The following is a 17,661-nucleotide window of genomic DNA, read 5'->3' on the forward strand; positions in this document are numbered from 1 at the left end:
AAAATTTGAAATGCATTGACTCAAGGAAGTTTAGTGACTTCGTTAGAAGTCGAAATCCTTTTTTTAAAACCAAACTATGAACTAGATGAACTAAGTTTATTATAAAACTTTCTAAAAAATGCTTGCGGTAAAAAATAATACATTTAAAGGCTCTACATGTTATGCAAATTGCATTTCTACGTATGTTGATTCCAAAAATAAAGAGGGAAGTCATCCTTTACATTGAAAATAAGGATGAAACACCAATTTTTAATCGCCCAAATCCTAAAAAAATTCTTCTATACCGTGGGGAACTGAAAGACAGAGGTAACAGAAAAGGAATGAGGTCATTCCCACTTCGTATGAAGAAGTTATGGGCAAAATAGTCGAAAAAGAGATTACACAAAACCTTGGGGGAGAAAGAGAGTTATATAAGTAGACAATATTTATAATAAGGGATATTTTGAGTTTGGTGCCTATAAAATGGCACACCTTTGCCTTTGGTACCTAACTTTGTCAGAATTTGAGTTTGGTGAGGATCCCAATCAAGCAGTTGACTTATCGGATGACTGGTTGACCGTTCACAAGCTGTGGTTGAGCACAACTTGTTGCTCGTTCCCCTGCCAACTTTTTTAAATAAATCTGCGTATTTGTCAATAATTGTTTAAACAATAATTATTTAATTTAACTAATTCACTAACACGGACCACATTAGGGAAATCTCTCTAGAGCATTTTTCAAACACGTTACGAGCGTTCCAGAGAAATAAGGCTAACATAATCTGATTGCCATGGTAACTATGGATTCACAGAAAACGGAAAAAAATTTAAAGAATACAATAATGATTAATTTGAAAAATGAATAGAGTCATTTACATGGATTCATTTGTTCAATATAATAATGGTTAGTGTGAAGGTTTAAGGAAACGATTATTGTGGTTTACATTAGAGATAGGTTTTGGATTATTTATGGGTAAACAATGAACGGAGATATGCTTATACTTTGGATTTAATTTTGTGTAAACTGGTGGTCATATGTGAAAATAACAGTAGCTCAGTGTACGATTTGAGATTAGCAAGGGAAGAAGATGGCGATGGTATTAAGATTGGAACCTAAACCTCGTGAATGAAAATCAACAACTCGCATTTCTTAAACATGGAGTATGTAGAAGATAAGGTGCAGTTAGTGAATAAAACGAAGTTTAGAATTTTATTAGTCATTTCACAATTTTAACTCTAAATAGGATGGTCAACAGGGTCAATCAACGTCAATTCGTTGACTGGGCACCAAACAAAGATTTTGACAAAGTTATGCACCAAACGCAAAAGTGTACCATTTTATAGGCACCAAACTCAAAATATCCCTTCAAATAATGATCTTTTAATCTCTTAAAAAGGTAACAAATTACTTATAATCAAGCATGGAAAGAAGGAGATAAGGCTTGCAACCGTTAATAACTCTCAACGATTCTAGGATCTTCTGTAATCTAGATAATCATTGAAAAATTTGAAATGCATTGACTCAAGGAAGTTTAGTGACTTCGTTAGAAGTCGAAATCCTTTTTTTAAAACCAAACTATGAACTAGATGAACTAAGTTTATTATAAAACTTTCTAAAAAATGCTTGCGGTAAAAAATAATACATTTAAAGGCTCTACATGTTATGCAAATTGAATTTCTACGTATGTTGATTCCAAAAATAAAGAGGGAAGTCATCCTTTACATTGAAAATAAGGATGAAACACCAATTTTTAATCGCCCAAATCCTAAAAAAATTCTTCTATACCGTGGGGAACTGAAAGACAGATGTAACAGAAAAGGAATGAGGTCATTCCCACTTCGTATGAAGAAGTTATGGGCAAAATAGTCGAAAAAGAGATTACACAAAACCTTGGGGGAGAAAGAGAGTTATATAAGTAGACAATATTTATAATAAGGGATATTTTGAGTTTGGTGCCTATAAAATGGCACACCTTTGCCTTTGGTACCTAACTTTGTCAGAATTTGAGTTTGGTGAGGATCCCAATCAAGCAGTTGACTTATCGGATGACTGGTTGACCGTTCACAAGCTGTGGTTGAGCACAACTTGTTGCTCGCTCCCCTGCCAACTTTTTTAAATAAATCCGCGTATTTGTCAATAATTGTTTAAACAATAATTATTTAATTTAACTAATTCACTAACACGAACCACATTAGGGAAATCTCTCTAGAGCATTTTTCAAACACGTTACGAGCGTTCCAGAGAAATAAGGCTAACATAATCTGATTGCCATGGTAACTATGGATTTACAGAAAACGGAAACAAATTTAAAGAATACAATAATGATTAATTTGAAAAATGAATAGAGTCATTTACATGGATTCATTTGTTCAATATAATAATGGTTAGTGTGAAGGTTTAACGAAACGATTATTGTGGTTTACATTAGAGATAGGTTTTGGATTATTTACGGGTAAACAATGAAGGGAGCTATGCTTATACTTTGGATTTAATTTTGTGTAAACTGGTGGTCATATGTGAAAATAACAGTAGCTCAGTGTATGATTTGAGATTAGCAAGGGAAGAAGATGGCGATGGTATTAAGATTGGAACCTAAACCTCGTGAATGAAAATCAACAACTCTCATTTCTCAAGCATGGAGTATGTAGAAGATAAGGTGCAGTTAGTGAATAAAACGAAGTTTAGAATTTTATTAGTCATTTCACAATTTTAACTCTAAATAGGATGGTCAACAGGGTCAATCAACGTCAATTCGTTGACTGGGCACCAAACAAAGATTTTGACAAAGTTAGGCACCAAACGCAAAAGTGTACCATTTTATAGGCACCAAACTCAAAATATCCCTTCAAATAATGATCTTTTAATCTCTTAAAAAGGTAACAAATTACTTATAATCAAGCATGGAAAGAAGGAGATAAGGCTTGCAACCGTCAATAACTCTCAACGATTCTAGGATCTTCTGTAATCTAGATAATCATTGCAAAATTTGAAATGCATTGACTCAAGGAAGTTTAGTGACTTCGTTAGAAGTCGAAATCCTTTTTTTAAAACCAAATTATGAACTAGATGAACTAAGTTTATTATAAAACTTTCTAAAAAATGATTGCGGTAAAAAATAATACATTTAAAGGCTCTACATGTTATGCAAATTGCATTTCTACGTATGTTGATTCCAAAAATAAAGAGGGAAGTCATCCTTTACATTGAAAATAAGGATGAAACACCAATTTTTAATCGCCCAAATCCTAAAAAAATTCTTCTATACCGTGGGGAACTGAAAGACAGAGGTAACAGAAAAGGAATGAGGTCATTCCCACTTCGTATGAAGAAGTTATGGGCAAAATATTCGAAAAAGAGATTACACAAAACCTTGGGGGACAAAGAGAGTTATATAAGTAGACAATATTTATAATAAGGGATATTTTGAGTTTGGTGCCTATAAAATGGCACACCTTTGCCTTTGGTACCTGACTTTGTCAGAATTTGAGTTTAGTGAGGATCCCAATCAAGCAGTTGACTTATCGAATGACTGGTTGACCGTTCACAAGCTGTAGTTGAGCACAACTTGTTGCTCGCTCCCCTGCCAACTTTTTTAAATAAATCCGCGTATTTGTCAATAATTGTTTAAACAATAATTATTTAATTTAACTAATTCACTAACACGGACCACATTAGGGAAATCTCTCTAGAGCATTTTTCAAACACGTTACGAGCGTTCCAGAGAAATAAGGCTAACATAATCTGATTGCCATGGTAACTATGGATTTACAGAAAACGGAAACAAATTTAAAGAATACAATAATGATTAATTTGAAAAATGAATAGAGTCATTTACATGGATTCATTTGTTCAATATAATAATGGTTAGTTTGAAGGTTTAAGGAAACGATTATTGGGGTTTACATTAGAGATAGATTTTGGATTATTTACGGGTAAACAATGAAGGGAGCTATGATTATACTTTGGATTTAATTTTGTGTAAACTGGTGGTCATATGTGAAAATAACAGTAGCTCAGTGTATGATTTGAGATTAGCAATGGAAGAAGATGGCGATGGTATTAAGATTGGAACCTAAACCTCGTGAATGAAAATCAACAACTCTCATTTCTCAAACATGGAGTATGTAGAAGATAAGGTGCAGTTAGTGAATAAAACGAAGTTTAGAATTTTATTAGTCATTTCACAATTTTAACTCTAAATAGGATGGTCAACAGGGTCAATCAACGTCAATTCGTTGACTGGGCACCAAACAAAGATTTTGACAAAGTTAGGCACCAAACGCAAAAGTGTACCATTTTATAGGCACCAAACACAAAATATCCCTTCAAATAATGATCTTTTAATCTCTTAAAAAGGTAACAAATTACTTATAATCAAGCATGGAAAGAAGGAGATATGGCTTGCAACTGTTAATAACTCTCAACGATTCTAGGATCCTCTGTAATCTAGATAATCATTGCAAAATTTGAAATGCATTGACTCAAGGAAGTCTAGTGATTCGTTAGAAGTCGAAATCCTTTTTTTAAAACCAAACTATGAACTAGATGAACTAAGTTTATTATAAAACTTTCTAAAAAATGATTGCGGTAAAAAATAATACATTTAAAGGCTCTACATGTTATGCAAATTGCATTTCTACGTATGTTGATTCCAAAAATAAAGAGGGTAGTCATCCTTTACATTGAAAATAAGGATAAAACACCAATTTTTAATCGCCCAAATCCTAAAAAAATTCTTCTATACCGTGGGGAACTGAAAGACAGAGGTAACAGAAAAGGAATGAGGTCATTCCCACTTCGTATGAAGAAGTTATGGGCAAAATATTCAAAAAAGAGATTACACAAAACCTTGGGGGACAAAGAGAGTTATATAAGTAGACAATATTTATAATAAGGGATATTTTGAGTTTGGTGCCTATAAAATGGCACACCTTTTCCTTTGGTACCTAACTTTTTCAGAATTTGAGTTTAGTGAGGATCCCAATCAAGCAGTTGACTTATCGGATGACTGGTTGACTGTTCACAAGCTGTGGTTGAGCACAACTTGTTGCTCGCTCCACTACCAACTTTTTTAAATAAATCCGCGTATTTGTCAATAATTGTTTAAACAATAATTATTTAATTTAACTAATTCACTAACACGGACCACATTAGGGAAATCTCTCTAGAGCATTTTTCAAACACGTTACGAGCGTTCCAGAGAAATAAGGCTAGCATAATCTGATTGCCATGGTAACTATGGATTTACAGAAAACGGAAACAAATTTAAAGAATACATTAATGATTAATTTGAAAAATGAATAGAGTCATTTACATGGATTCATTTGTTCAATATAATAATGGTTAGTTTGAAGGTTTAAGCAAAACGATTATTGGGGTTTACATTAGAGATAGATTTTGGATTATTTACGGGTAAACAATGAAGGGAGCTATGCTTATACTTTGGATTTAATTTTGTGTAAACTAGTGGTCATATGTGAAAATAACAGTAGCTCAGTGTATGATTTGAGATTAGCAATGGAAGAAGATGGCGATGGTATTAAGATTGGAACCTAAACCTCGTGAATGAAAATCAACAACTCTCATTTCTCAAACATGGAGTATGTAGAAGATAAGGTGCAGTTAGTGAATAAAACGAAGTTTAGAATTTTATTAGTCATTTCACAATTTTAACTCTAAATAGGATGGTCAACAGGGTCAATCAACGTCAATTCGTTGACTGGGCACCAAACAAAGATTTTGACAAAGTTAGGCACCAAACGCAAAAGTGTACCATTTTATAGGCACCAAACTCAAAATATCCCTTCAAATAATGATCTTTTAATCTCTTAAAAAGGTAACAAATTACTTATAATCAAGCATGGAAAGAAGGAGATAAGGCTTGCAACCGTTAATAACTCTCAACGTCTCTAGGATCCTCTATAATCTAGATAATCATTGCAAAATTTGAAATGCATTGACTCAAGGAAGTTTAGTGACTTCGTTAGAAGTCGAAATCCTTTTTTTAAAACCAAACTATGAACTAGATGAACTAAGTTTATTATAAAACTTTCTAAAAAATGATTGCGGTAAAAAATAATACATTTAAAGGCTCTACATGTTATGCAAATTGCATTTCTACGTATGTTGATTCCAAAAATAAAGAGGGAAGTCATCCTTTACATTGAAAATAAGGATGAAACACCAATTTTTAATCGCCCAAATCCTAAAAAAATTCTTCTATACCGTGGGGAACTGAAAGACAGAGGTAACAGAAAAGGAATGAGGTCATTCCCACTTCGTATGAAGAAGTTATGGGCAAAATATTCAAAAAAGAGATTACACAAAACCTTGGGGGACAAAGAGAGTTATATAAGTAGACAATATTTATAATAAGGTATATTTTGAGTTTGGTGCCTATAAAATGGCACACCTTTTCCTTTGGTACCTAACTTTTTCAGAATTTGAGTTTAGTGAGGATCCCAATCAAGCAGTTGACTTATCGGATGACTGGTTGACCGTTCACAAGCTGTGGTTGAGCACAACTTGTTGCTCGCTCCACTACCAACTTTTTTAAATAAATCCGCGTATTTGTCAATAATTGTTTAAACAATAATTATTTAATTTAACTAATTCACTAACACGGACCACATTAGGGAAATCTCTCTAGAGCATTTTTCAAACACGTTACGAGCGTTCCAGAGAAATATGGCTAGCATAATCTGATTGCCATGGTAACTATGGATTTACAGAAAACGGAAACAAATTTAAAGAATACATTAATGATTAATTTGAAAAATGAATAGAGTCATTTACATGGATACATTTGTTCAATATAATAATGGTTAGTTTGAAGGTTTAAGCAAACGATTATTGGGGTTTACATTAGAGATAGATTTTGGATTATTTACGGGTAAACAATGAAGGGATCTATGCTTATACTTTGGATTTAATTTTGTGTAAACTAGTGGTCATATGTGAAAATAACAGTAGCCCAGTGTATGATTTGAGATTAGCAATGGAAGAAGATGGCGATGGTATTAAGATTGGAACCTAAACCTCGTGAATGAAAATCAACAACTCTCATTTCTCAAACATGGAGTATGTAGAAGATAAGGTGCAGTTAGTGAATAAAACGAAGTTTAGAATTTTATTAGTCATTTCACAATTTAACTCTAAATAGGATGGTCAACAGGGTCAATCAACGTCAATTCGTTGACTGGGCACCAAACAAAGATTTTGACAAAGTTAGGCACCAAACGCAAAAGTGTACCATTTTATAGGCACCAAACTCAAAATATCCCTTCAAATAATGATCTTTTAATCTCTTAAAAAGGTAACAAATTACTTATAATCAAGCATGGAAAGAAGGAGATAAGGCTTGCAACCGTTAATAACTCTCAACGTCTCTAGGATCCTCTATAATCTAGATAATCATTGCAAAATTTGAAATGCATTGACTCAAGGAAGTTTAGTGACTTCGTTAGAAGTCGAAATCCTTTTTTTAAAACCAAACTATGAACTAGATGAACTAACTTTATTATAAAACTTTCTAAAAAATGATTGCGGTAAAAAATAATACATTTAAAGGCTCTACATGTTATGCAAATTGCATTTCTACGTATGTTGATTCCAAAAATAAAGAGGGAAGTCATCCTTTACATTGAAAATAAGGATGAAACACCAATTTTTAATCGCCCAAATCCTAAAAAAATTCTTCTATACCGTGGGGAACTGAAAGACAGAGGTAACAGAAGAAGAATGAGGTCATTCCCACTTCGTATGAAGAAGTTATGGGTAAAATAGTCGAAAAAGAGATTACACAAAACCTAGGGGGACAAAGAGAGTTATATAAGTATACAATATTTATAATAAGGGATATTTCGAGTTTGGTGCCTATAAAATGGCACACCTTTGCCTTTGGTACCTAACTCTGTCAGAATTTGAGTTTGGTGAGGATCCCAATCAAGCAGTTGACTTATCGGATGACTGGTTGACCGTTCACAAGCTGTGGTTGAGCACAACTTGTTGCTCGCTCCCCTGCCAACTTTTTTAAATAAATCCGCGTATTTGTCAATAATTGTTTAAACAATAATTATTTAATTTAACTAATTCACTAACACGGACCACATTAGGGAAATCTCTCTAGAGCATTTTTCAAACACGTTACGAGCGTTCCAGAGAAATAAGGCTAACATAATCTGATTGCCATGGTAACTATGGATTTACAGAAAACGGAAACAAATTGAAAGAATACAATAATAATTAATTTGAAAAATGAATAGAGTCATTTACATGGTTCATTTGTTCAATATAATAATGGTTAGTTTGAAGGTTTAAGGAAACGATTATTGGGGTTTACATTAGAGATAGATTTTGGATTATTTACGGATAAACAATGAAGGGAGCTATGCTTATACTTTGGATTTAATTTTGTGTAAACTGGTGGTCATATGTGAAAATAACAGTAGCTCAGTGTATGATTTGAGATTAGCAATGGAAGAAGATGGCGATGGTATTAAGATTGGAACCTAAACCTCGTGAATGAAAATCAACAACTCTCATTTCTCAAACATGGAGTATGTACAAGATAAGGTGCAATTAGTGAATAAAACGAAGTTTAGAATTTTATTAGTCATTTCACAATTTTAACTCTAAATAGGATGGTCAACAGGGTCAATCAACGTCAATTCGTTGACTGGGCACCAAACAAAGATTTTGACAAAGTTAGGCACCAAACGCAAAAGTGTACCATTTTATAGGCACCAAACTCAAAATATCCCTTCAAATAATGATCTTTTAATCTCTTAAAAAGGTAAAAAATTACTTATAATCAAGCATGGAAAGAAGGAGATAAGGCTTGCAACCGTTAATAACTCTCAACGTCTCTAGGATCCTCTATAATCTAGATAATCATTGCAAAATTTGAAATGCATTGACTCAAGGAAGTTTAGTGACTTCGTTAGAAGTCGAAATCCTTTTTTTAAAACCAAACTATGAACTAGATGAACTAAGTTTATTATAAAACTTTCTAAAAAATGATTGCGGTAAAAAATAATACATTTAAAGGCTCTACATGTTATGCAAATTGCATTTCTACGTATGTTGATTCCAAAAATAAAGAGGGAAGTCATCCTTTACATTGAAAATAAGGATGAAACACCAATTTTTAATCGCCCAAATCCAAAAAAAATTCTTCTATACCGTGGGGAACTGAAAGACAGAGGTAACAGAAAAGGAATGAGGTAATTCCCACTTCGTATGAAGAAGTTATGGGCAAAATATTCGAAAAAGAGATTACACAAAACCTTGGGGGACAAAGAGAGTTATATAAGTAGACAATATTTATAATAAGGGATATTTTGAGTTTGGTGCCTATAAAATGGCACACCTTTGCCTTTGGTACCTAACTTTGTCAGAATTTGAGTTTGGTGAGGATCCCAATCAAGCAGTTGACTTATCGGATGACTGGTTGACCATTCACAAGCTGTGGTTGAGCACAACTTATTGCTCGCTCCCCTGCCAACTTTTTTAAATAAATCCGCGTATTTGTCAATAATTTTTTAAACAATAATTATTTAATTTAACTAATTCACTAACACGGACCACATTAGGGAAATCTCTCTAGAGCATTTTTCAAACACGTTACGAGCGTTCCAGAGAAATAAGGCTAACATAATCTGATTGCCATGGTAACTATGGATTTACAGAAAACGAAAACAAATTTAAAGAATACAATAATGATTAATTTGAAAAATGAATAGAGTCATTTACATGGATTCATTTGTTCAATATAATAATGGTTAGTTTGAAGGTTTAAGGAAACGATTATTGGGGTTTACATTAGAGATAGATTTTGGATTATTTACGGGTAAACAATGAAGGGAGCTATGATTATACTTTGGATTTAATTTTGTGTAAACTGGTGGTCATATGTGAAAATAACAGTAGCTCAGTGTATGATTTGAGATTAGCAATGGAAGAAGATGGCGATGGTATTAAGATTGGAACCTAAACCTCGTGAATGAAAATCAACAACTCTCATTTCTCAAACATGGAGTATGTAGAAGATAAGGTGCAGTTAGTGAATAAAACGAAGTTTAGAATTTTATTAGTCATTTCACAATTTTAACTCTAAATAGGATGGTCAACATGGTCAATCAACGTCAATTCGTTGACTGGGCACCAAACAAAGATTTTGACAAAGTTAGGCACCAAACGCAAAAGTGTACCATTTTATAGGCACCAAACTCAAAATATCCCTTCAAATAATGATCTTTTAATCTCTTAATAAGGTAACAAATTACTTATAATCAAGCATGGAAAGAAGGAGATAAGGCTTGCAACCGTTAGAAACTCTGAACGTTTCTAGGATCTTCTGTAATCTAGATAATCATTGCAAAATTTGAAATGCATTGACTCAAGGAAGTCTAGTGACTTCGTTAGAAGTCGAAATCCTTTTTTTAAAACCAAACTATGAACTAGATGAACTAAGTTTATTATAAAACTTTCTAAAAAATGATTGCGGTAAAAAATAATACATTTAAAGGCTCTACATGTTATGCAAATTGCATTTCTACGTATGTTGATTCCAAAAATAAAGAGGGAAGTCATCCTTTACATTGAAAATAGAGAAATTTCCTGTTTGGTCCAAAGATCCGACCCGGGAGTAGTGTCCAGTCCAGCGGGATAGAACAATTATCCGCTAGTCCAAAAAGATTTAAAATCCTAGAAAATTACTAGCCTACCCTCAACATTCATGCGTGGGTTAAAACTGTCTCCTCCCACTTCTTCTTCTTCTGCCTTGATGAATCCCGCTACCAACTCCTTCATCAACTCCTCATAATTCCGAAGCTCTTTGTTTTCCCTTATTTATTGGAATTTAATTTGCAAAGACGCCTGTCAGATCTTCTTCTTTCTTCTCCTCATTCAAAACCCTAACTAAATAATCTGAACAATTTCCCTTTTCTTTCAACTTCTTTCTTTCATCAGTTCCTGACCTAATCAATTACATAAATCATCAGTTCCTGACCTAATCAATTACATAATCATCAGTTCCTAACCTAATTTTTATTCATTCAATTAAAGAGAAAAAATGGTTAGAACTATCAAGCGGACAATTACAGAAGAAATTGTAGAAGAAACCCAGGTAAAAAGAAGAAGAAAAAATGTTGATGATTCACCAACACAATCCTCCCCTGCGGATAAATCTCCGACAACAAGGAGTATGAGTAAAGTTGGTACTCCGTCACGAACAAATGTTCCTCATGTAGAAGGTAAGCAAAAATCAAAAGAAAGTAAAGCCTAATTTTGTACTTCATATTGACATGCAATACTTAGAAAACTGTTGTTGAATTTCATATTGACATGCAATACATATCAATATTTAATGCTGATGAAAAACTGTAGATATGTAGTAATGTTCAACTAATATACTACATATGCTCAATAGAATCACTACATCTCTGTATGTAGTGTTTGTTTTACATGTTTTCAATGGAATCACTAAATATTTGTATGTAGTGTCTGGTATACATGTTTTCATATGTTGTATATGTAACTTGAGACAACATATTGACATGCAATGTGTGATTCATATGTTTTTTGTTCAATAGAAACACAACATCTCTGTGAGTCATATGTTTTACATGTTTTTCATCTGTTGTGTATGTAATTTGACACAACATATTGACATGCAGTGTGTGATTCATATGTTTTATATCTGTACTACATATCAATATGTTGTCTTCAATTTGTAGTTATTGATATGTAATGATAGCATCTCAAATTGATATGTGTGCTACATATTATTATCTGCCTGTAATATGTAATGTGTACAAAACTTTTGGTTTACAAAAACAGCAAAAACCAAAGGAAAGAAAGCAGCTGCTGCTCCTGAAGCAAAAAGCAAAAGAAAAACAGCAGCGGCAACTACTAAAGCAAAAGGAAAAACAGCGACAACGGCTGCTACTCCTTCACCAACAGCAAAGGGGGACAAAGCACTTGTCCTGAGAGCTGCTACTCCTTCTCCAAAAGGAAAGGGAAAAGAAAAAAGGGGGAAAGCAAAAGCGCTCCTGAAAGAAGGTTTGTAATGTTAAAACTGAAGATAATTCTTAATAACATATGTTTATGAGTATGTAATGATGCATTGTTGTGCTTGTTTTTGGTATTAAGTGTTTTCTGAAGACTTGGTAGATATTACAACTACATATTGATGATGTAACTACATATTTGATATACCATATTGATATGTACTGTATTAGTTTTTGGTTTTTGTTATTGTGTAGGTGCTAATAAACCTAAGAAAGGAGATGGAAAACCACGAAGTTTATACCGTGGCGGTTTCAGGGGCTTGTGGGGGCTTGCGAAGACTATTAGGACCACTAAGAAGGCTATTGCAAAGTCCACTGAAAACCTTGAGTTGAGTGAGTTGCAGCTGAAGATGATTTCTGAAGCATCATTCGGTAACCTGTTCCTAATGTTCTGGTACACAAGATTTGAGTTGGAACATTGGTTGAAGATTGAAGATGCAATGACGAAAATGTTACGCTGTTACGTTAGGGGTCAAGATCCAAACAAGCTTAGATTTGTATTTAAAAGGCATGGCCAACCGAATGAGCTAGTATCTACACCAGAAGAAATGGCACTTATTTATGGGATGCCGAGAATTCCAAATAGGGAATATCTTGATTATAGGCTTACACAAGTCAATAAAAAAAGTGGATGGCGTGAAACAGAATTTTTCAAAAGGACTTTTCCTACTGATATGAAAGCTGGTGATAAAGTGACTAGGCCAATGATTGTGAAGGCAATCTTGAATATCCTTAAACGAACACCAATTAATCTGAAAAAGAAGAAGTCTGATGAAGAGTCTCTGCAAAGCGTGGGTGATCAATCAAATGAAGATTCTGAAGAAGACGAGGAAGACGAGGAAGATGCCGAAGATCTTGTTAGGCTTATCTGCTTGTATATGTGCACTTCATTATTTTTCGCTAAAAGTGATGCAAACGCTTTGACTGAAAAATATATTGGTTTCGTTCTTGATCTTGAGAAGGCTAAGAATATTTCATGGCCTGACCTCATCCATTCTCATTTAGAGAAAGAGCTGAATGAAAACGTGGAATCCGTAGAACGCACAAATGGTTGTGTTATTTATTTGTTGGTAAGAATCTATTTATTTGTTTATTCTACTTCAAAATGTTTTTGTTTTATGTGTTTTCTACATTTTGATACTATATCTAATACTGCATATCAATATTTTGCAGCCATGGTTTGCGGAGCATACCCATTTGGTGGCGCCCGAGGATATAGTGACAAAACCTGCAGGAATGTATGTGCCAAGAGTGTCTAGGTGGAATCATACAAAGATATGTGTTGAGTTCCTAAAGGATATTGATCTTTCTGAGTATCAGGTAAACTTGCCTTACATATTTTGTCATAATAAAAATATATATTGATAAGTACACGTAGTTCGACATATTGATATGTAATAATTAGCATATCAATATGTAGTAGTTATTAGCATATCAATGCTGCTTAGGTACAGTGTAGAAACTTCAATTTCATGAATCATGATCAATTAGGGCTTCTACTTTCTTCTCACAAACCCTAGTTCCTTTTCTTCTCTTCTCCATATGTGTTTCCTCATACGACTGATCTTAATCTAGCCATCCAGGTAATCTTCTAAATACAAACAATTAAATTTGCTCTGGTTTGATCATATTATCTGTTTTCATTTTACATTTACTATTCATCTTCATCATACTACATAGAAATGGCTCCTAGAAAAAAGAAAACCAAAACTACATCAAGTTCGCTCTACCTAAATCATGCTTATAAGAAAACCCATGATTTTTTTTACTCAGATAAGAATGTAATCTCTGAGAGATACATAGATTATTAGTTATTAGCATATCAATTTGTGGTGATACATATTGATATGTAGTTATTAGCATATCAATATGTAGTTCTCCCTGTGTATCTAATAGAGAAAGAACTACGACATGTTTTTTTTTTGGTAATATCTAATATGTAGTTGCTTCTTTACATTTATTTGATTTGTACCAGTTTCATGTTGATTTCAAAGATGAGATAACACACGAAGAAAGACAAATCCTTAATCGTATTTCAAGAAGGATTCAACAGGAAGCAAATGATGATGCTTTTTGTTTAGATGAGAATTCCGAATCGGAAGAAGAGAAAGAAGAACAGGAAGAAGAGAAGGAAGAAGAGAAAGAAGAAGAGGACTCAGTATTGGGGGGAGAAGATTGGAAGATTAAATACGAGGATTTGATGAATACAATATCTTCCAAATGGAGTGAATTCAACACAATGCAGCAAGAGGGCGAACCGGTTGACGTTTCAAAGCTTGAGTTCATGTTGCATGATATTTAGCGGAAAGCTTTCCCTTTGCAGAGAGAAGCCAGCCAGGAAGATTATGTTAGCTTGGGATGTAAACCTACTCCAAGAAACCCCAATGAATAGTTGAATGTGGACCAAATAGTTGAGAACGAAATGCAAGGTTCTCCGGAAGATCATACAGATGCTAATGTCAACATTCCTGAAGTTGGTTTGTCAACACCGAAAGATCAAACTCATGTTAATGCCACCTCTGAGGTTGAATTGTCAACAACTTCAGTATTGAAGTTCCATGATGTTGAAGTTCCGCGTTCTGAGGTTAAAAATTGGGCTAAATCTAATTTGGAGGAAAAAGTCAAAGAGATACAAGAGAAAAAGGGAAAAGAAAACACACAGGTAAGTAGCATATTAATATCTATCTGTGACATATCAATATGTAGTGGTATCTACCATTACATATTGATATGTAACAGTACATTCTTGTATACCACTATCTATCTGTTACATATCAATATCTATCTGTTACTTATCAATATGTAGTGGTATCTACCATTACATATTGATATGTAACAGTACATTCTTGTAGTGGAACATATTTATATGTAACAGTACATTCTTGTGGTGGTATACATAGCAAAAACTCAAGCTAAGTAGGTTTTTGTTGACAGTTTCAATTGATTTTTGCAGGTTGATCAACTTGAAGTTAGGCAGGAAGCAGCAAAGGAGTTGCTTACAACTATGCTAGAAACGAAGTCTTCAATTGTAGTTAATTTGCAGAAATTTCCAGAGTATAACGCCGGATTGGCGGCGGAAGAGTTTCATTTGCTGGATGTACCTTTGTTTACTATGATGTCGAGTTTGGAACACATTGAAAAGCTGTCTATGCCAGACTTTATAGAAATGGCAAACTCTGGCATTGGTGTTTATGTCGAAGAGTTTGCAGACCTCCTTCCAGATAACAACGAAGGTCTTTTTGGTATTAACTTACGAGAACAATTTGATAATCTGTTTGGAAGAGATTTGCGGCCTTTACAAATTCCACAAGAAACAACTGAGCAACAAGAACCCATTGAACCGAAAGATGCAGGTGAAGTTACAGGTAAGCAACAAGAATACATACCTACAACCAGTTCAAAAAGTCATTTGGAGGTTGCATCACAAGATCCTTTGGATGTTTCATCACAAGATGTTCTGGATGTCCCCTCGCAAGATGTTTTGGAGGTTCCATCACAGGTGAATGATATGTACTAAAAATCTCATTTTGTGTAGTTAATATTACACTACAAATCACTACATACTGATATGTATATCAGTATGGTAGCACTAGAAATCACTATACCATACAATCATATACCACTACATGCTTTCAAAAATGATTATGTGATGTAACTATGTTTTATGCAATATAGATATTTACATATTTTTTTATGTTGATTAAAAATGCAGGAACAGTTTAGCACAAGAAGGCAGAAACAAAAAATGGTAAAAGTGAAGAAAAAGCGTGCTACAAAGCCCGAAAAGCAGCAGGTAACAACACCCACCAGACCTGTTACTCGTTCCCATCCTGCAAAGAAGGTAGATGATATATATGAGAGTGGAAGTAAGTTCTCACCATCATATAAAGGACCGAAAGCTGCAGCTGCAGAAGCACTACCACTAAACAAAAAGAGAAAGCTTAAATTGCGCAAGTATTTCCGGAAACTGACTAAATCACCATTCTATAATGACATGAACGATGAACAAAAGAGTACTCTTTCCACATACATCAATAATGCAAAAAATCTTAGGTGAGTTCTCAATTGACACTTTTATATTGATCTGTACTATTAGTTTGTGTATGTACTTTTGATATACACACATATTTGTATAAAAAATAATGAGAAAGACATATCAGTATGTACTGTTACACAAAGAATACTAACCTTTACGTCGTTTATTTTCTAGCTCAATTGCTTGGAGAGTGGGAGAAGGTGGTCTTTGTGTAAGTGGAACTACAGTTGATGACTTGGTGCAGAACGATTTATTAGAACAAGATCTTCTCAACTACGCACAATACAAGCTTAACACCAAATTTCAGAATGAGCAACCGATGCACGAAGTATACAAGAAATACTTGCATGTGTTGCATCTGGATCCATCCGCTTGGGTAAGTTGTTATCTTACACTGCATATTTACTACAGCACATATTCAAAAATTAAAAAAGTATGTAGGGGTAGGTATACTACATATCAATATTGCATAAAACAAAATTAGATATAAACTATTTCAAGTACATCCATGTTTTCAGTACAATGTCGAGTTCCCGGATAACCTCAAAGGAGCAGCACATGATTCTGTTTACAAACCAATATTGGCGATGGATGAAAGTATCAAGAAGATTCTTGTACCAATGTGCCACCACAATCTTCATAGGACGCTACTTGAGTATGACTGCGAAAAAATGGTGTTCAACCACTACAATTCTTCTAAGGCTGAATGGGGAGGTAATTGTTATCCACACGCCTGCAAAATGGCAGATTACATGTACGTACCTATCAACGTGTACTTGATGGAGAAGGACAAAGTAACAATGAAGAATGTAATAGTGAATGAATGTGAAGCACCTCAACAAGGGGGATCGCCAGACTGTCTACTGTTTGTGATGCATTTTATGAAGATGATGTCAAAAGGAAAATATGTGGGAGTGCCTTTGGGAGATGACGAAGAAGTGCAAGCGAAGATTCGTAACAAAAGGGTCCCGTTAGCATGCAAATTGCTTAAAGCATCTCCACCGGAAATCAGTTGGCATATGACATAAAAATAGTCTTACTTGCTAAAAGTAATCTGACAGTACGTATCACTATTTAACTATTTTCTTTTCTTTTTATTCTTGGTTTCATTTCATTTCATGAGTTCAAGAATGTTCAAAAACATATATCTAATATGTAGTGATTTTTAATTTGAATTTGGGTTTAACTTTAATGTAGTGATATTTCAATTGTGTTACTTAAACATGATTTTGTGTTGTTGATACGAGGGGGCGCTGCCCCCTCGACCCCCGTGAAGATGGTGAATCAGCTGGAAAACCAAAAGATGTTCTAAATAATCTTAGTGGAAGATGGTTAAACCACAAACCAGTACATATTTAATTGTTTTCTTGTTACAAACATCTAGTATGGTTACACTACAACCACTACATATCAGTATGTAGTGGTAGATACTAACACTACAATACTGACATGTAATTTCAGTATGTAAATACTTCACTACTGCTGATAGATAATGACATTTTGATAGACTTAAAAACATATTTCATTATTCGAAAATAACTACAATAACTACATTTTGATAGACTTATAATGTTT

Source organism: Papaver somniferum, unplaced genomic scaffold (assembly GCF_003573695.1).
Source record: "Papaver somniferum cultivar HN1 unplaced genomic scaffold, ASM357369v1 unplaced-scaffold_112, whole genome shotgun sequence".
Classification (NCBI taxonomy): Eukaryota; Viridiplantae; Streptophyta; class Magnoliopsida; order Ranunculales; family Papaveraceae; genus Papaver; species Papaver somniferum.